At 44.3% G+C, this 21,340-nt stretch overlaps 1 protein-coding gene across 4 annotated transcripts in view; it reads right to left on the bottom strand.

Moving 5' to 3' along the window:
* Window positions 1-21,340, bottom strand: part of SUSD6 (sushi domain containing 6) — a 103,652-nt gene that overhangs the window by 81,921 nt on the left and 391 nt on the right. The window contains exon 1 of one of the 4 annotated variants that reach the window (XM_009428024.5): window positions 20,990-21,088. The exons of the other annotated variants lie outside the window; for them this stretch is intronic. The gene's annotated coding sequence lies outside the window, so the exon portion shown is untranslated. Of the gene's footprint in view, window positions 1-20,989; window positions 21,089-21,340 lie in introns of those variants that run through there. 4 annotated transcript variants of the gene reach the window in all.

The following is a 21,340-nucleotide window of genomic DNA, read 5'->3' as shown; positions in this document are numbered from 1 at the left end:
AGTAGTGGGAAGTCAACAAATATTCTTGAGCAGGAAACCTGACCTAATCCAGTTCAACAATCATTTCCTAAAGGCCTCCTATATTTGAGGACCAAGAATATCCTGAAGGAACACCTCTACCATAGGAAGGGATAGGAATGCTACCTCATACACATAGGGCTTTTTTCTCTTACCTAGTCTCACCGGAGAGGAGAACCGTGTTCTAGCAGGGTGAACCTGGCAAGAGAGACTGAAACAGCCTGGAAGGCCAGCGGATGACAAGGTCTGGTTAGGGTGGTGGAGATAGGAACCTGTGAAAGAAAGAACTGGGAGGGCGGGTCACTGACTAGATTGGAGAAGCTCAAAAGAGGGGAGTTTTGGATGAGAGCAGGAAGACTCAGGTTTTGATTTCCAGACGGTGTCATTATCTTCAGGCAATGCTTTGGCTCAGTGAACACCAAATGCTAGGGTCAGTCATCTCAGCCATTCTGCCTGTTTCTGGGAACAGGGGTTACACATTTCATCCTTCCCATCTGCCCAGTGTTTTGCTTTTTTTTTTTTTTTAATGCTAGTTGTGATTTCCTGTAATTCTCATTTGCAAGGGGGTAAAGGGGGATCAATGAGATGATACAGAAAGGAGGAGCTGACAATTCTTTTGTCCATCACATCATGACAAATACGTCTCAACAGTCCTGCACTGAAGTTTTACTGGCAGCTCTTACTCTGGGAAGAAGAGAAAAGGGAAAGGAAGCATTACATTTTAAAAGCCACGAGGGAAGTGTTCTCCTTACACGATGAGTTTTCCCCTTCTAGGCAACCCTCTCCAGCTGCATTTACTGAGGGAGGAGGGATGAGACAGAGAAGTGTCAGCCCTGAGAGCAACAGGAGGGCCAGCCTGGCTCCCAGAAATGCAGCTCCTCCCTCTGAAGCCTGACCCCTCCACCCCGCCACTCTGCCGTCCCTGACATCCTAGACCAGGGAGAGAAGCAGCAGGGCAATAGCAGGGTGAACAGTGGTGCTCTCTGGAAGGGTTGCCATTAACCTGTATTTCCTAATCTTTCTTCCAAAAAGAAGTATAATTTGTCATGTCTTAAAACTTTTTAAAAAACAAGCTACTAGGGGAAACAAATTTGAGATGTGCACCTTTACAAAGGAAAAGTACAATTTAGCCCTCTTTCCTAACCATTAAACAAGCATAAGGGGAGGAAAAAGCCCAGAATGAAGAAGAAACTGTTGTTGGTATTAACACCTTGGTGGATTCTCTGCCATATTCTAAACAAGTACTTCCCTCCCACCTGTGACAGATTCTGACCACCCTAGAACAGTCATGCTGTACCTTTAAACACAGGGGCCTCAGAAAACTAAAAGGATGTGACCTGAGAATATCTGCTTTTGCAAGCATTTCCCAGCGCCCTGTGCTAGGCTTCCTAGGGATGGCAAACATTCTTTTGCAAGCCCGTGACTTGGGGCTGTGTCAATGGGGACAGGGATGTTTTGTCATCCTGCAGGACTTCATTCTGTAAATGTTGTGGTCATAATCCTACTCCAGAAACATGAAACCTCAGGATAATCACAGAATAATTATTATTAACTGGCATTTGAGTGCTTAGTCACTGCGCACAGATGTAAGCATTTTACATCTAATATCTTATTTAATCCTTGCAACAACCTTAAAAGGTAGGTACTGTTATATCCATTTTAGGCAAAACAAAACAAAACAAAAAACAGAAGCAGAAGGGCTAAATAACCTATCCAAGCTTACACAGATAGAAAGTGATGAGACCAAGATATCAAACTAAACAGTCTGACCCAAAAGCATGCAATCTTGGTAGAGTTGAAATTTATTCCATGTTATATAACATAATTCATTTTAAATGTTAAAATTATCCTAGATATACTATGGACTAGGAGGCATCATTATAAAAAGAGATGGGAAGGTCTGAAGATTGTTCCCCTGCTGCTTGCAGCTATGCACCCCCTTGAGGTGGGGTGGGACTTGGACTTGGCTTGAGCAAGCAGCAGAAAGCCAGCTGAACATGCACATGTGAGGGCTGATTTTGAAAGTCTAAGGTGGCCCAGGTGATGCTAAAGCATACTTTGAGTGACACTGCCTTGGGGCATTCTAGGAGACCTCTGAAGCCACAGCAAGCTTTGGGGACACAGGTCACTAGATGATGGTTAAGTCCCCTGAATTGCTAAGGAAACAGATAATCACTTTAAGTCACAGGCACCTCATGTTAAGAAAGTTGTTGACAGAATGGAGTGGAGTAAAACAAGAATTCAGAAACATGAACTCTCAGAGTCCTCTTTACAGGCGTGCATTTAAGATTGCTTTTTCCATGATCAGCATGTACGCTTGACCCCAATTCTCCACAACTGAAACAACTTGGCTACAAGTTGCCTCAAAAAATGAGCCAGATTTTTCTGGAAAATAACTGACAAAGATGGATACATTGCATATTAATGCTCAAATTAATATATTCTTAATAAAAACTTAGAAAAGGGTTGAGAGGGGAAGAGGTTTTTTTCTTTTTTTTTTCCATGTGTGTTCTTCAAGAGTCCAAACATGAAGCACGCTGCCTGGGTCTTTGCACTTGTTTGGAAATTGAATAAACATGATTCACTTTAAGGTTTTTCCTCTGTGTTTTAGTCAGACGTCATTACATGTCCATCTACATATGTGAGCTCACCAATTCTGTCCTTCCTCCTTGGCTTAAATTATCTGTTTCAATTGTATTACTCTCCAAGAAAGATGGCTCCAAGCTCAGAAAAGGTTTCAGTAATTTAATTAAGTTGTGCAGAAATGCTGATGCTTTCTGAGGCACCAGCCTGACCTTTCTCTGCTCCTTGCTGGTCTCTGACGGTAGGTCCTGGCTGCTGCCTTCACTTGGGGGAGAGAGACCACCTCTACTCCCTGACTTCCACAAGATCTTTACAGTGGCCAGTGTTTGGCCAAACGTTCAGACTGCCTGGCTCTGCTACTTACCTGCTGTGCCATCCTCGGCAAGTTTTTTTAATCCTCTTTTAAGTGGGTACACAAGCAATCTACTTCAAAGTTGCTATAAAGATTAAATAAGCTAATATATAGAAAGCACTTAGGGCAGTGCCTGGCAAATAGAAAGCATTCAATATATGTTAGCTTTTATTATCAGCCTGCCTAGTAATACTGAAGAAAGTTTTACATAAATTGAGAGCTTAATACCTTTAGAAGCACTCTCAATTCATTACCACTACATTCAAACCTCTCAACAACCATGCAAATGAGACAAGACAATGTTTATGGACACTTCCTACGAGAAAGAATAGGAACTGGTTCAACCGCCGACCGTGGGAGCTGTTTGCCCACCCTCCCTCATTTAAGGCAGAGACCTGCCTCCATCATTTTCATATACCACCCCCAACACACGCACATACTAGCAGGTGCTCAATAAATCCACGGTGAATTGCACTGACTTTAGGGTTGGTTGTGCTGTAAACACAGCAACCCCAGCCTCACGGCAAGAAGCTGGCAAAACAGAATCATCATTCCTGGGCATTCCTGGCCAACTTGAACAGAAACAAGAGGGCTGCCTTTCCCAGTCCCAGCTCCGACTCATCCCTGAGAGGAAAAGGAGCATCTGCAAGAGAGTGGCAGCCAGAGGTCACTCAGAGGGAAACAGCAGAAGTGCCCCTGAACAACCTCTGAGGTAGCAGGGAATTAGGATAATATAATGGGCATTATCCAGACCCTCCCATTGGGCCAAATGGTAATCCATGGAGGTGGTGTTTCAAAGGCAGATAATATTGCCTTTGCTGACTGATATGGGAGCTGCCTTTCAGTAGAGTACAGGCCAGTCTATAAATACCAGGGATTAAAAGGCTTCCTGTGGGGGCCCAACGGCCATCTACCTAAATACAGAGGTTATCTGGTCCTCCAGGCTCCTCTGGTCCATCCCTCGCCCCTCAGGGAAGAAATGCCATCATCCAACATTACACCCCCTCCAAGGGACCCCCAACCTCTCTTCCACTTCAGCTTGTTTTTGCTAACCAACCCCTCCTTTCCACACCCTCACCAGGACCATTCACTCCCAAGTGCCCCTCCACTGCAACTCCCACCTGGCCCTACCCTCCTCTCTCCAGGCATTTGTTCTCTGCCTCCCTCACCACCTCATCCCCCACCCAACTTTCTAATCCACATATTCTTTACCTGCCATAAAATAACCATAGGCAGAACCGAGCTCAGTGGCTCATGCTTGTAATCCCAGCACTTTGGGAGGCCAAGGCTGGCAGATCACTTGAGCCCAGGAGTTCAAGACCAGCCTGGGTAACATGGCAAAACCCCATCTCTTCAAAAAATACAAAAATTAGCTGGGTGTGGTGGTATGTGCCTGTAGTCCCAGCTACTGGGGTTGGGGGCTGAGGTGGGGAGGCGGAGGCTGCAGTGAGCCTACATAGCCCCACTGCACTCCAGCCTGGACAACAGAGTGATACCCTGTCTCAAAAAAAAACCCACCACAGGCTTTAGAATCACTCCAACCTTGGTTCTAGTTCCAATACAGTAATTAACAGTACTGAAATGTTTCAGAGCTTGGTTTCCTGATTTATCCAGTGAAGATTAGCCTACCGAGTTAAAGCACTGAGCACACTGCCTGGCACAGGGCACACATTCAATACTTTCTGCCTTTTCCCACTCCCCAGGGGATTTTTCTTCTTTCTTTTCTGGGATACTCTGATATAGACACTCCTTCTAGGTATAATACCTGCTAAATACAGATGTCTTAACCCAAAGGAATAACAGAAATGTCATACACTTTCATCACCAGCAGTATCTCTGTAGCAAGCACACAGCCCCATTAGTAACATAGCCCCATCAGCAACCTTCAAATTCTATGAGAGAGAAGGCTGGTCACTTTGTACTTTGCCACCACAAATGACCCATGTGGTGAGAGAAAGTGATCAGAGGGGATGGGAAAACAGAGTTCAGAGTCACTTTGGGGCCGAGCGCAGTGGCTCATGTCTGTAATCCCAGCACTTTGGGAGGCAGAGGTGGGCGGATCACCTGAGGTCAGGAGTTCCAGACCAGCCTGGCCAACGTGGTGAAACCCCGTCTCTACTAAAAATCCAAAAATTACCTGGGCGTGGTGGCAGGTGCCTGTAATCCCAGCTACGTAGGAGCTGAGGCAGAAGAATCGCTTGAACCCAGGAGACAAAGACTGCAGTGAGTCAAGATCGCGCCACTGCCCTCCAGACTGGGTGACAGAGCGAGACTCCATCTCAAAAAAAAAAAAAAAAGTCACTTTGGGTAAGAGCAAGGGATAGATAAAATCTCTGTAAAGTAAGAGCAGCACTTCCATATGAGACTAAGACCCCCCAAAAAAGAGTCCCATAATCCCACATTTACATGTAAAAAGATTAAAATTAATTCTGACAGCAAGAACATCTGCCACTTTTACTAGAAATACCATCTGGGCCGGGCACGGTGGCTCACGCCTGTAATCCCAGCACTTTGGGAGGCCAAGGCAGGCGGATCATGAGGTCAGGAGATCGAGACCATCCTGGCTAACACGGTGAAACCCCATCTCTACTAAAAATACAAAAAATTAGCCAGGCGTGGGGGTGGGCGCCAGTAATCTCAGCTACTCAGGAGGCTGTGGCAGGAGAATGGCATGGAGCTTGTGGCGAGCCAAGATCCTGCCACTGCACTCCAGCCTGGGGAACAGAGTGAGACTCTGTCTCAAAAAGAAAAAATAAATAAATAAATAACATCTGTTTAATTTCTGATAAGGCCCAGGCACAACTTTACATAGACCAAGGATTGCCTACAGTATGTCCCTAAAAGGTAGCAGCATCCTAAGGACAGCTCCAAGGCAGTGTGCCATGCCTCTCCCTGGTGTCCTGAAGCTGCTCCTGCAAATTCATGATTAGCCCTGAAATAAACCCAGAGCTTCATCCTTTTCTAAACACCTCCTCCAAAACTTTTAGTCATCACTCTTGAAATCAGAATTTAAGCAAGACTATCTTCAAAAACCAGATAAATACTAGAGCAACATAATAAAAGTCCTGAACAACTTGTGTTTTAGAGGGACTTCCACCATGGTGGTGGGAGGGTTTCTTTTCCAATGAACATTCTTATTTTGCAATTAGTTAAGAGGGTCCCTTCCATGAGGTCTTTAACATCCTCTAGGATCCACCTGTTGCCAAGCTAGTGGGAGTCAGAGCAGAGTCCTCTAAAGAAGTGGGACAGGCCAGTTGCAGTGGCTCATGCCTGTAATCCCAGCACTTTGGGAGGCCAAAGCAGGAGGATCACTTGAGGCCAGGGCTTCAAAACCAACCTGGGGAACACAGCAAGACAAAAAAAAAAAAACACGTTTTTTTTTAAATTAGCCAGGTATAGTGATGCGTGCCTGTAATCCGAGCTGCTTAGGAGGCTGAGCTGGGAAGATAAGCACTTAAGTCCAGGAGTTCGAAGCTATAGTGAGCTACGATCAAGCCACTGCACTCCAATTTGGGCAACAGAACAAGACCCTATCTCAAAAAAAAAAGAAAAAAAAAGTCTGGTGACTTAGTTGGTATTAAGCATGAAAAAAATGGGTGCTTCATAGGTAGGCACCCTCATACTTTTCAGATCCTGATGGGGAATTATTAAATGTAAGCCCAATACCCATAGCAAGGAGATATTCAAAGAATATCTACAACGAAAAATGAAAAGTGAACTATGGGGGTTTGCCAGCCACCATTAAATGCAAATTTGGAAAAGGAAATATTTGAAACACATGCAAACACAAAAACGATCAAGTCCTGCAAGAAGATGGCACATGCCATCTTCCAGTCCACTGTGCAAACTGAGATTGGTAAAATTTGACACTGCATTGTCTGTATTTTTCACTAATTGGTAAGTATTTCATGACCCCTGTGCAGCAGGAAGAGAGCAGGGCACATGTGGGAAGGTCTGATAAGCAGAGAACAGAAAGGGCAAGGATAAGAAGTATACTGTAAAAACCCAAGGTGGGAAGGTGGGAAGCCAGGGGCTTAATCAGCTCTGGCCCCAGGACTGAGTTTGAGGAGGAGAATCTCGCATTCTCTGGAAACCGTACTAGGCAGAAATCACTCAGGGCTTTTTTCCCCCCTCTCAAAATGCAAATATACAGAAGAGGAGCCCACAGAGAAGTTCAAAACCTATTTCCCACCAAGACTGGCTTCAACTCAACCATTCAGTCCCACAAACAGGCAGATTGTTCTGGGAGCAGGTGGAACACCATGGGGAGCACTAAAGTGGTATAGGGAGAGAGGCCTTCCTTAGAGAAGCAAAGCCGTCCTCACACAGGCCATCCAGGTTGAAAGCCGGAGAGGATGAGCAGACGCGGGTGGTGTGGCTGTCAGTGCGGACTCCAGCAGCAGGGATGGTTTCACAGAGAAGGCCAGACCTGAATTTTCTGGATGTGACAGAGTTCAGAGAACTGAGCCCACGAGGGGAGTGGTAAAGAGTGTGCCACGTACAAGACCAGGAGGCGGAGAGAGGAAACAAGCCTCTCCTTTTGATCACTCTGGATGTGGTCCATCTGCCCTGGAAGGTGGAAAAAGGATGTGGTTCTAAGCTGGCTTCTCTCACTCACTCAGCCCCACATTGACCCTTGCTAACCCCCTCTGTCCAGACCGGCCATGTTCTGCTGAGCTTCACATCCGCAGTCCTGGCCAGTGCTTCCTGTCTGCACATCCGAGAAGCCTCCGTGGTTTGCTGCCACCCACTCTGACAGGGCTGCACTGAAACATGAAGGAGACCATATAGGCGTCAGCCCCGTTTCTGCTGCTAACCCAACATCTAGCCTTAGGACAAGTCACCCACTACCCTGTGCCTCATTTTCTGTAACTTTAAAGTAGGTAAAGTTACACTCACTGCCTCCTCTCTTCAAGCATAGTGAGGATAAAAGCTGATAACAGTTAATATTTACTGGGTACTTAACTATGTGCCAGATACTGAGTTAACTGCTTAACCATCTAGAATCATTTAATCCTCAAAACCCCCCATGGAATACACACTACTCTTAACTCCCAATTTCAGTTAAAGAAGCTGGAGCTTAACAAAGTTAAGAGACCTACCTAAAGCCACACAGTCAGACAGAACATTTAACACTACAAAAGGGTCAGCCACTAATTAATACTTCCCCAAACTGCCATTTAAGTATCTTTTAGTTGTCAGACACATACCTATCTTTTTAAATATCCCATTTCATTTGATTTTCATAAAATTCTACAAGGGAGTACTTTTAAATGTAATTTTAATAAATTATTCAAGTTATACATGCCAATAGCAAAAAATTCAAATGAAACAAAAAGCAAGTTTAAGAAGTTAAAGTTCCCTTTATCCTTTACCATTCACATCCAGAATTCCCCACACCAGGCAATAATCAAAATTTTGGTAGCCACCCTTCTATAGATGGGTAGTGTTAACATCATTTCTATCCTACAAATGATAAAACTAAGTATCGGCCAGGCACGGTGGCTCACGCCTGTAATTCCAGCACTTTGGGAGGCCAAGGCAGGTGGATCACCTGAGGTCGGGAGTTTGAGACCAGCCTGACCAACATGGAGAAACTCCGTCTCTACTAAAAATACAAAAAAATTAGCCAGATATGGTGCCACATGCCTGTAAGCCCAGCTACTTGGGAGGCTGAGGTAGGAGAATCGCTTGAACCTGGGAGGCAGAGGTTGCGGTGAGCCGAGATCAGGCCATGGCACTCCAGCCTGGGCAACAAGACCGAAACCCCCTCTCAAAAAAAAAAAAAAAACAACTAAGTATCAAAGAGGTTAAATTTGCTCAAGGTCATATGGCTGATACATGGCAGAACTGAGACTGAAGCAGGGTCACTCTGATTCCATGGATACTTTCTGAGAAATGTGTCATTAGGCAATGTTGTTGTGTGGACATCACAGAGTGTACTTACATAAACCTAAATGGCATAGCCTACTATACACCTCAGCTACATGGCATAGCCTAGGCTACAAACCTGTACAGCAGATATGTTACTGAATACTGTAGGCAACTCTAACATGATGGTAATTGTGTATCTAAACATACTTAAACATAGAAAAAATACAATATGGTATAAAAGATAAAAAATGGTACATCTGTATAGGGCACTTACCACGAATGGGGCTTGCAGGACTGCAAATTGCCCTGGGTAAGTGAGTGAACGGAGTGTGAAGGCCTAGGACATTACTGTACATTACTGTAGACTTTATAAACACTGTACACTTAGGCTACACATTTTTTTAAATTTTTTCTTCTATAAATTAACCTTAGCTTACTGTGACTTTTTTACTTTATAAACTTTTTAATTATTTTAAACTTTTTGACTCATTTGTAATAACACCTAGGTTAAGACATACAGCTGTGACAAAATATTTTCTTTCTTTATATCCTTATCTATAAGCTATTTTCTATTTTAAAAAATCTTTTTTTGTTAAAAAACTAAGACACAAACACACACATTAGCCTAGGCCTACACAGGGTAAGGATCATCTATATCACTATCTTCCATCTCAGCATCTTATTTCACTAGTAGTCTTCAAAGGCAGGAACAGAACTGTTATTTCCTGTAACAATGCCTCCTGGAAAACCTGCTGAAGGATCTGCCTGAGGCTGTTTTACAGTTAACTGTTTTTTTGGGGAGTTTTTTCCTAAGTAGAAGGAGTACAGTCTATATTGATGACAAAAAACATGGTATAGTAAATATATAAACCAGAAACACTGTTATTATCATCAAGTATTATGTACTATACATAATTGTATGTGCTAGACTCTAATACAACTGGCCATGCTGTAGCTTTATTTGTAACAGCATCATCACAAACAGGTGAGTAATGCATTGTGCTATGACCTTACCATGGCTACAATGTCACTAGATGACAGAAATTTTTCAGTTCCATTATAATCTTATGGAACCACCATCATATATGCAGCAAAATGTTATTACACTGCACATGACTGTATGCACATGTTCGTATTTTTGTTCCATTAGTACACAAATACATGCTGACTTTAGGGTACCTGTAACGAGATGGGGATGGAGGAACCAAAAAGGGGCTGTTGCTATCATGTTGCTGTTTGCTGTTCCTTGGCAAGTTAATCAAGTCTGCAATCCTAGGAGGTTTCCCACCTCTCAACATGTGCTATCATACTGGTGTCTGATTTAGCATTTGAACCCCAGCTGACTTAACATCACTACTACATACAAGTACAGTTGCTGCCATATGCATACTGGTTGCCAAAGGTCTTATCTTTCCCATTTGTAAAATGGGAGTACAATCTTCCTGACAGTATGCGATGTCTTACATGAAAGCAGTTTGGCCGGGCGCTGTGGCTCACGCCTGCAATCCCAACACTTTGTGAGGCCAAGGTGGGCAGATCACTTGTGGTCAGGAGTTCAAGACCAGCCTGACCAACATAGTGAAACTTCATCTCTACTAAAAATACAAAAATTAGCCAGGCGTGGTGGTGGGCGCCTGTAATCCCAGCTACTCGGGAGGCTGAGGCAGGAGAATCACTCGAACCTGGGAGGCAGAGGTTGCGGTGAGCCGAGATCGCACCACTGCACTCCAGCCTGCGCAACAGAGTGAGACTCCATCTCAAAAAAACAAAAAGCAGTTTGTAAAATGAAGAAATCTTTACTGCTATCAATATGGATGTCCAGTCTGCACAGTAAACACAGAGAAACGTAAACCATCCTCAAGGCGGTTGAAATCTATGAGGAGAAGAGACTAACCAAAACACTGGGCCGGGGTGGTAGCGCATGCCTGTAATCCCGGCACTTTGGGAGGCTGAGGCAGGCGGATCACTTGAGTCCAGGAGCTCAAGACCGGCCTGGGCAACATGGCAAAACCCCGTCTCTGCAAAAAAATCCAAAAAAATTGGCCGGGCATGGTGACACATGCCTGTAGTCCCAGCTATTCAGGAGGCTGAGGTGGGAGGATCGCATAAGCCCGTAAGGTCAAGGCTGCAGCGAGCCGCGATGGTACCACTACACTCTAGCCTGGGCGACAGAACAAGACCCTGTTTCAAAAAACAAACAAACAAAAAAGCCAAAAAAACACTGGAGAACAACTCAAAATGTATAATTAAGTGTTAAACTTTTGTGCTGCAAAGAATTCCTTTGGGGAGATAATTAGTATATAGGAAAGAGCATCTGATAAATACTTGATCAATTAATGAGTTCAGATGTGTTGCCTGAAAACCACCTCACCTGCTGCCTTAACATTAGCCTCCTAATACCTTCACTATTCACAGAAAGCTATACCAACACCAAAACCCTGAAGTCTGTTCATTCTACCATTGCTCACGTATAACCCAAGAGAAAAGCATGTCAGCATTTGTACAGAGCACCCTTCTTTCAATGATGTGCTTTAAAAAAAGCATGGACAGACCTTCAAAGGAGATGACCCACACAATTATGTAATTCCAGAAGCAGTAGAACTGCCCCCCAAAAACAGTTCAATTGTGGAGAACAAAGAAAAAAGTGTTAACTACTTCCTTGCCTGCAACCTGACACACTGGATACTAAATTTATTTCTCTCCAAACTACAGAGGCAAATGTGTAAGTTGACTTTCAGGAATGAATGATGCCTCCCAAGGCTTTTAAAAGAACAGAATTCTAGAAACAAAGATCTGCTACCTAAAAATTAGCAGGGATGACTTTCTGGTCTTCAGCCCCATAATAAGGGGGCCCTATAGTTTGTTTCTGATTGGCCTTGCTAAAACATTCTGGACAACCTCCAATACCCTCTCTCTCCTTCACCTCCCACTGCCATGGTTCCTGAGCTGACTTCTTTTCCTGCCACCAGACAGGGTAAACTTGGTGAATGTTAACAGCTTTTTAACACCCTGTTTATATTTGTTTTTCACTCAAACCAGGCCTCCCTACAAATGACTCCATTTTTAGAATTTCATCAATAATACCACTCTTTCATTCCTTATCATCAAGGCTGATAACCTCAAAGTCACCCTGCCCTCCTATACTTGTTATTTTAATCCCCTACACCTGGTCAATCATTTATTAATCATCCAATTAATCCAGGAGGGGGTACAAGGAAGTGGATCAGTCACCAACCTCAGGGAACTTCCAATGTCAGCCTGGAACCAGGGCCTACACAGAGATGGCCACCCAAAGAGGTAAAATATAGGGGGAGGGCATACGTTTACTGGGAACTAGGTCCTTTACTGCCCCCAGCAGGTTGTAAAGCCACAAATATATCAGGAAAAAGATCTCACAAATCAACATTTCTATCTAAAATTGAGGCTTGAGGGTCAAGATGGAAGACAAAAGATTCCCTAAGGAATTCATGCCACTGATCCTCTTATTCCCCTTCTCCCAGTTTCTCATAGTTAAACCCACATCTCCTTTTTTCTTTTAATTAAAAATAGGATATGTCAGGGTCTGAAAACATTCCCAGATTAAAAACTAGTTGATTAAATAAAGCAAGAAACAGGAATCCTCAAAGCACACCAAACTCTTAGACCTAGCTCACTGCAGAGAAAGACAATTCATTTATTTAACGGGGGGACTAGGGGAAACTCTCTAACGATACTTTTCAAGTTCTTCCCTTCCAGGATGACTGTGGTTTGGAGCACAGAAGTAACTGACAAATCCCAAACAATCAAGCTGAAAGTCTACCGTACACAAAAAATTCCTCCAACACTACTCTCAAATTAAAAACCTCGTGAGTATTCCCGCAGTATGCTAACTCCATGCCAGCAAGTACTATGTCCATTTTGTTCTTTGTTCACAACTGTATACCTACTGCCTAGAACAGACATCCACTAATTATTTGCCAGACAACTAGACTTACTTCCCTTTGGTTTCTGCAGCAACCACCTACCAGCCTCCCACCAGTCTGACATCATAGCCTAACCAGATTATCGGCTCACAAATTATTATGACTTGAGGGTACATGTAAAGGAAAGATGGATCGATGAATTCTTATGAAACTCAGAGCCTGTTTTTCTTGCTATTCTGCTGTGTAACAAGCAAAATTCCCACAGGACAGAAACAAGGAGGTAGACGGTCTTCCCATGGCAGAGTTTCTACCTGGAGGCAGATGGAGGATTGATAAAGGGGTGGACCAGATAACATATCATTGGTTACTTTTCTAGCAATGCCTCAAGCATGCCAACTGAAACAGCAGCACCCACTAAACACAAGACTCTGTTCACTGGCTTTCTGGGATGGGGAAAGCCAGTATATATGACTTGCTTCCTTTGTGCCTGGTTAGAGACATACAGTTATAGATGTGTGTTCACGCTGCATTTAGGTGGGTAGCTGATTCCACATACAATAAGCCCAAGGAAGTCGAGACACAGCTCTGAAGGGTTTGGTCGGTTGATGGGGTGTAGGTGTGGGATCAGTTCTCCCAGACAGAGAACACATCCCATTGGCCTGGGGTCAGGTGGTTTTTTTTTTGTTTGTTTGTTTGTTTTGAGACAGGGTCTCAACTGTGTCACCCAGGCTGGAGTACAGTGGCACCATCATAGCTCATTGCAGTCTTGACTTCCCAAGCTCAAGTGATCCCCCAACTTCAGCCTCCCAAGTAGCTGGGACTACAGGTGTGTGTCACCATGCCCAGCTAATTTTTAATTTTTTTTTTTTTTTCTGTAGAGATGTGGACTCTCACTATGCTGCCCAGGCTAGTCTTGAACTGGTCTTGAGCAATTGTCCCACCTCAGCCTCCCAAAGTGCTGGGATTACAGGTGTGAGCCACCGTACCAGGCCAGGTGGCGTTTTTGAATGGCAAAGATACACAGCACAGAGATTTAAAAGTTAAGCAGGCACAGCCTAAACACAACTACACCGATTTTTTAAAGTGAAAGCAAGTTTATTAAGAAAGTAAAGGAATAAAGAATGGCTACTCCATAGGCAGAGCAGCCCTGAGGGCTCTGCACCCATTTTAAGAACAGTTTTCTTTCAGAAGAATTGGACTTAATGACTCATTGCCTTTGTAATTTCACTATTAGACTCAAAACTACAATCACAGAAGTAACTTGAATTTGTTCCCAAAAATATGAACCACGACACCCTGCTGGACTCCCAACCCCCATTCCTGGACCAGGCCCAGAAGAGGGGGAGAAACAAAGAGGTGATCACACCAGGAGGGAAAAGCACTAGACTAGGAATCAGGGGCCCTGGCTTCTCCACTAGCCCTTTCACCTCTCAGGCAAGTCAGCTCTGAGCATCCATTTCCCACTTGCATTTCTTTAAAATGAGGAGGTAGAATAAGAAGAACCCCAAAGGCCCATTTTTCCAACTCTAACATTTCATGAACCTAGAGCCTCTCTTCATATACTTTGTTGTGCTGGGAGTTTTGGTAGCATCTAGATAGCAACAGTGAAGCATCTGGATCTTCAACTAAGAGTCTCGTCTCACTTCACTCAACCTTTGGAAACTCTTAGGATTTGAGAATCAAATTTGCATTAACAGGTAAGGCCTGCTTCAAATCACAAAATTTTTGGCAATGAATTTTGGCAGGGAAGTTATGGCTGCATTCACACACATTTACACACACACACACAGGAGGGAACTTTCTAGAACTGATCCTTGGCCTTGGCTCCAGATACAGGAATCCAGAGAAGAGAATTCAAGTTCCTAGTTTTTGTCTGTCTTGCTGGACAAAGGGCATATGCCCTATCCCTCCTGTTTCTCTGCAGTGTAACCATCTTGATCCTCCGTTAAATCATTAGGTAGCCTGCATATGCACACTTTCAAGAGCTTTTAGTAGGGATCTAGGATCAGGGAAAGCAAGACTAGCTGTTGAAAGCAAGACTAGCTGTTGGTCACAAGTGCTAGTACAGGCTGAGTGTCCTTTATCAGAAATGCTTGGGATCACAAATGTTTTAGATTTTCGAATATTTGTATATACATAATCAGGTATCTCAGGGATGGGACCCTGGTCTAAACACAAAATCCATTTATGTTTCATTTACACCTAATACACATAGACTGAAGGTAGTTTTGACTGTGACCTAAAACATGAGGTCAGGTGTGGAATTCTCCATCATGTGGGTGCTCAAAAAGTTTAAGATTTTGGAGCACTTCATATTTCAGGTTAGGGAAACTCAACCTGTGGTTCCAATTGGAACAAGGGCAAAAGGAGACATTCTGTTGCATTATTTCATTAATATGGTTGGCATGATGTAAAACCACACAGGGACACATCCTATAGAGGAAATGACAGTCCAAGCAGCACCATCTGCTCCTTTTTGTGTCTGGCATGATCTGTTTTTAACCTCGGGTTACACCTGAGGTCCACCTGGAAAAGCCCTGTGGGGGCTGCTCTAAAGAGCACTCTTTCTCAGATCTACATTTTCAGGGCACTCACAGACCCTCTCCCTCCTCCCTACCTTGCTGGCTGGCTCTCTGTTCAATAAGCATTCCACTCCCCAGCCTAGCAGAAGCCTTTGAGCAGGTGCACAGAACCCTGGCATGGAATTTTTCACAAGAAAAGGAAAAGCTTCTGAGAACTACAAATCACATTTGATAAGGAAGGCTTTGGGGGTTCATGGTAAAGTCCTCTCTATAAAACACAAAGATGAGATTTAGAGCTGAGGCTTCGCATTGAAAATCCTCTTTATTTGTTTAAAGCAGCAGTACATGTGCACTGAATTTAGGCACTATCGCGTCTGTCAACTCTCACCAATGGTTAAAGTTCTGCACCAAATATTTGGAAACAATGCTACTGGAGAGTTCAAACTTAAAAACAGGATCCTCTCTTTTTGTTTTTGGGTTTTGGATTTTTTTTTGGTGGCACCTTTTCTTGATTCAGGGCAATATCCGCAACACCACAGTAGGATCAAGAGTTTACTAAAACACTGTTCTTCCTCAAACTGCATAACCTAGGAGAATGTTAACCGCAAAGCAGAGATATGGATGGATGCAGCTTTAAAGATATCTCCTTGAGAAATGAAAACATATACCCACAGAAAAACTTATACACACGTTCTTAGCAATACTGCAATATTATTCATAACCAAAAAACAGAAACCCAACTGTCCATCAGCTGATGAATGGATAAACAAAATGTGGTATATCAATACAACAGAATAGCATTCAGCAATAAAATGGAATGAAGTACTGATACATGGTAAAACATGAATAAGCCTCAAAAACATTATGCTAAGTGAAAGAAGCCAGTTATTAAAGACCACATATCATATGATTCCATCTATATGAAATGTCCAAATAGGCAAACCTATATAGAGAGAAAGATGAGTGGTTGCCTAGGGCTAGGTGGGATTGTAGAGAAATAGGGAGTGACTTTTTGGGGTGATGAAAATGTTGCAAAATTAGATTATGGTGATAGATGTACAACTCTGTAAATATACTAAAAACCACTGAATTGTACTTTAAATGGGTGAATTTTATGACCTGTTAAAAAAAAAAGCTAAGTGAAAAAAATACAAAGCTGAACGTACAGGTACTACCATCTGAAGATGGAAAAAACAGAATACACATTATGTTAGGGTGGTAGAATCATGCTGATTTTTTTTCCCTTTTATTTTCCAAGCTATCTGTAATCTTGTGCCTCCCCACCAAAAAACATCTCTCAGTCTTCCTTCAAACAGTTTGCATAGACTGCTATAATTTAAAATGCAAATTAAGCAAAATCACCTTGTACCCATTTTGCAGTTACCTTTTACAAGCCTCCGTCCACTTAGTTTGCTGAGCTCAACTGAGAACAATCTAAAGGAAGAATTGGATAAACAGGCTCTTATGCCATTCCCAGAAGCCAGTTTCATTTCACTGTCTTTGTCAGAAGCTGAAGCCTAGTCTAGTCAAAGAAAATTTCAGCAAGGACAGTTTACATAAAGGGCAATTCCACACTCTAATCTTAAATTTCTGTGGGTGAAGGCAAGTCACTGCTGGCAGTAGGTTGGACTTAGAAATATGAGACATTCCCTCTCCTCTACAAAGGGTAGCAAGAAAGGGGAGGCTGAGAAAGATCTCTATTTGTGTCCCTTCTCTGAGGTTTTGTATCCAATCTCCAACTGCAGAATCCTGAATCACTTTTCACCAGAGAAGATCCTCTTCTGAGTAAGAAAGAATTGTCAGTCACCACCTCTGCCGTCTGCAAACCCACTGAGAATCTATTACTGTCATCAGGAATCCCAGGCTCACTTCCCTCAAATCAAGCAAGGAGGCTTTGCCAAAAAATAAAATAAAATAAAACACTTGTGTATGTGTGTAGGAGCGGGGAGTACATTTAAGGGCACACTGCTGTCAGGTAATTTTAAGGATCTACTAACACTGGCGACAGTAACAGGGAACTACATCTGTTTCTGTTTGAGAAAAATGCTTCAGTAATATCCTGTTTCAGGAGTACTGTGTGAATTCTTGGCACGCAGCCTTCAGATGTTTCAAGGGTGGCTATTTTCCTTTTTTGAGATACAAGAGCCAGGGAGGGAGACTACATCACAGGCAACACCACAGTCTGTGAAATTAGTTTCAGTTCTCACTGCTGCACTTCCTGCTGTCGCTGTATCCAGTACCTTCACAGACGCTTAACTGTCCCAAGCCTTGACAGTAGTACAGTTGGCCTTTCACGGCTGAAGTGACCCAGCTCAGTGCCACTGCAAGGTCCACCAGTGGAGCGACTTCCACACTCAAGTAAGAACCAGAGGATGAGAGAGCAAATGGAGGCACCCTGCTGGTTTCCAGGCCAAAAAAAACTAAAAAGGGAAGAAAAAGGACACCATCGCAGACACATCAGCCCAAGAAGAACACAGGTGCCTAACAGGCTCTGCTGCGAAAACCTAAGCCTTGTAAGAGGCACCTTTCCCCAGAACTTGTACTTTTTAAGGTGAAAGGTTCTTACACAGAAACACAAACTTATACTCATCCAAGGGACACACAATGGCTGTTGCCTTGAATCCAAGCCAGGGGTGGAGTGAACAGATCTTGACCCGCAAGGACAGTCCACCCAAAGGTTCCTGAGTACTATGGAGCTCGTGAGAAACCTGGGGAAAGAGTCTCTATTTCCCCTAGTTTTGCATTTGTCCCAAAGCTTACATTTAACCAAATGTCCTAATCCTCAACATTCAAGTCTGCAACAAAGCAATGTTTGCTCTCAAAGTTGAAAAGAAGACAAGACATGGGGCTCCTTCCTCTATTGGCTCCTTCTGATCTTTCTCCCACTGCTTGAGCGAACACCCTCTAACAAGACTTCCATAGTGTCCAGACAGAAAGAAGAGGGAAAATAAATCCTGCTTGTCAGCTTCAACTAGGAGATAGCATGTCATTTCAGGAGCTTAATAACTCACTTCATGTATGGCAATTACACAACCTGGGCCCAATGGATCTGCTGACATTCAGGCCTGCAAGTGTGAATTATCTCTTAATAAATGGGGAACTAGAGGGGAAAGACAACCACGTGTGCCCTCTGGCCTTCCCTCTCTGCTGGCAAGTGGTTCTGCTTCATTCTCCACAGTTCACTTGTTTGGTACTGAAATGAGGAAGAGTATGTACCTCGCTATTTTTTTTTAAAGATGCTGTATTTCTCCCAGCCTACAAATGATACCAGTAGTAACTTGGTTGTCAGAAGAGCTAAGGATATGAAAAAAGGGCAGAAGAAAATATTTGAAGCAAAAGCCAAGTTCTTATGTGGGAAATGGACAAGTGTGGAGGGAGTGAAACAATGCTTAGTAGCAATAAACTTGAAAGAAGTTCTAACTTTAAAGAAACCGGGTGAATTATTACCTTTTGGAAGGGGTGTGTGTGTGTATGTAGAGGGAAGGCTGCCGCAGGAATTGCTGCCCCACCAAAAGAGCAAAGGAGGATATCCCCTACTGAGAGATGCAACATTACATAAGAACACAAGTTCAGGCCGGGCACGGTGGCTCATGCCTGTAATCCCAACACTTTGGGAGGCCAAGACGGGCAGATCACCTGAGGTCAGGCGTTCGAGACCAGCCTAGCCAACATGGTAAAACCAAGTCTCTACTAAAAATACAAAAATTAGCCAGGCGTGATGACACGCATCTGTAGTCCCAGCTGCTCAGGAGGCTGAGGCAGAGAATCGTTTGAACCCGGGAGGTGAAGGTTGCAGTGAGCCAAGATCGTGCCACTGCACTCCAGCCTGGGTGACAGAGCGAGACTCCATCTCAAAAAAATAAAAAATAAAAAAGAACACAAGTTCAATCACCACACCTCAGAGACTGGCCAGGAAAACAGACAAAGTGCTGAGGTCTCTTTATCTTCCAGCCTGTATCTGTAACACCTCATTCTACCCTTCTTTCTCTTCTATCTCACCAAATTCTGGGCTTTCAGAAGGCAGGCTTCAGGGAAAGAAGTCAAACTTGCCCATTTGACAGTGGGTTTGCTCTCACGGTTTAAACACTGAGCACCCTGGCACCTGTCTCTATCTAGGTGTAAGTGAGGATTTGTTTCATATGCCATTTCTACTACAGTATCCAAAAAATTACTCTGTAGACAGGAAGTCCTATCTATCAGGACTCATACCAATACTGTCCTCTGTTTAACTCACTGGGCAGAAGTTCCTTCAGCAGCAAATGGCTAGCAATGAAAGCTAACAACATAAACCAAAACAAATTGACTTAAAGGCTGTGAGTCCATGAGAGCTGGATTCTGACTTATTCAATGCAGTACCTGCAATACCTAGCACAGTGCCTGGCATACATTCGGTATCACATAACTACTTGGGAGTACTGAATGAAAGAATGAACAAATGAATCTTATGCAAACATACCGTAAGTGTGTACCCAGGAGAAAGAGTTTAGAATGCTCATGATCTGAGAAACAGCCTGAAGCAGCAGTGCTTTCAGAAGGTTTTAGAAAGACTCCAGGTTCAATTTTACCAAAAGGTAAACAAACCAGAAACTAGCAGTATAATCTAGTAGTTCAGACTGTGGGCTCCACCATGAGATACCTATGTGACATGGGCGAGTTATTTAACTTGTTTGGTTTGGGTCTCAACTAGAAGAATGGGGATAATAATATCTACATCAAAAGTCTGTTATTAAATGAGTTCAAAAAAGTAAAGCCCTTAGCACAAAGGTTGGTACTCAGTAAGTCCTCAAGAACCTTTCCATATTATTGCTGCTTAAATACCTTCTTTCCTGAGATGTAGACATACCTCCCCCAACTCCAGGAAAATTTTAATTTCTGGTTGAATATGCTTCTAGCTAAAAACACAAAACCCAGAGAACTCAGAAGTCAGTGCCAAGCACATGTCTCTACTAGCCTCCACTAGATGGTGACAGTTTGGGTGTGGAATTCCCAAAACAGAAAAGGTGTGTGTGCGTAACTCCTATGTATGTTTTTACACCAGAGGAACGAAAACAGCAAGAAATGAATTAACTACTGTGAAGGAAAGACATACTTCCCATCTCTGTAGATCAAAAAAGGGAGTAAATCCCTAGGCCTAATTGAACTGAGTAATCTTACTGCACCTCTGGAAGAGCACACAGGAGCCCAGTTAGCGAGAGCAACAAAGCCCAGCATGTCGCCTGCCACCAAAAGAAAATTCTGTGGGAACAACAGCTTTAGGCCTCCTTGCCCAGACGCCAACTTCCCTTTAACCAGCCCAAGACTTTATTTTGACGCCTCTTTGCTCCTGGGTCTTGCTGTCCCCATAACCACCTCCCCCTCCTGCTCCTAAATTCGTCCAGGGTAACTTTTCTCCACTTCAGCAGCTCCCCAGCCACGACTCCCATGAGGGAGAGTCAGATCCACACTCATAGCTGGGGTCTCAAAACCAAGCGAAAAAAAGGAAAGTCTGTATTTACGTGCCTACTTTTTGAAAGAAAAGAGCTGGTTTCGGGGAGTTTAGCCTGGTTAATAAGAGAAGTTTTTGAGATTAAAGAGCAGCCGAGGCGCGGGGGCTCCCGAATGCTGCGGTGCGCACAGGCGGGCTCTGAGATTTCCTCAGGAAATCCACCTTCTCTAAGCCAGCCCTGCCCCAGCGCAAGCCCCGCAGCTTTGCTGGGCTGAGGGCAGTAATGACAGTGGCACAGAGGGCCTCTGCCTACCTCCTCTGCACCCATCGGCACGGCGTCTGGCTCTTCCGGCGCTGCCCGGGCAGCGACGCGGGACGGCGCGCCCCGGACCGCGGGTCACCAAGTTCCCGGCCGCAAACCAGCCGCCGGTCCCCCCGGCCGCGCAGCCCCCACTGCTGGCCGGCTGGCCGCGCCACGCCAGCGCGGGGCTCCCAGCGGCGCGGCTCGCGGCCGGGTGACAGCGGGCCGGCGCAGAGAAACGCGGGGAGCCGCCGAAGCCGGCCCGGGCTCCGGCCAGCGTCACTCCTGGGCGGTGCGCGCTGGTCCCGCGCCCCTGACAGCCGGCCGAGCGCGTCGATGGCACAATGCCGGCCCCGCCGCCCC

The sequence above is a fragment of the Pan troglodytes genome, chromosome 15, assembly GCF_028858775.2.
Source record: "Pan troglodytes isolate AG18354 chromosome 15, NHGRI_mPanTro3-v2.0_pri, whole genome shotgun sequence".
Taxonomy (NCBI): Eukaryota; Metazoa; Chordata; class Mammalia; order Primates; family Hominidae; genus Pan; species Pan troglodytes.
The sequence above is the reverse complement of the archived record's forward strand: the minus strand, read 5'-3'. Positions and strand labels throughout refer to the sequence as shown.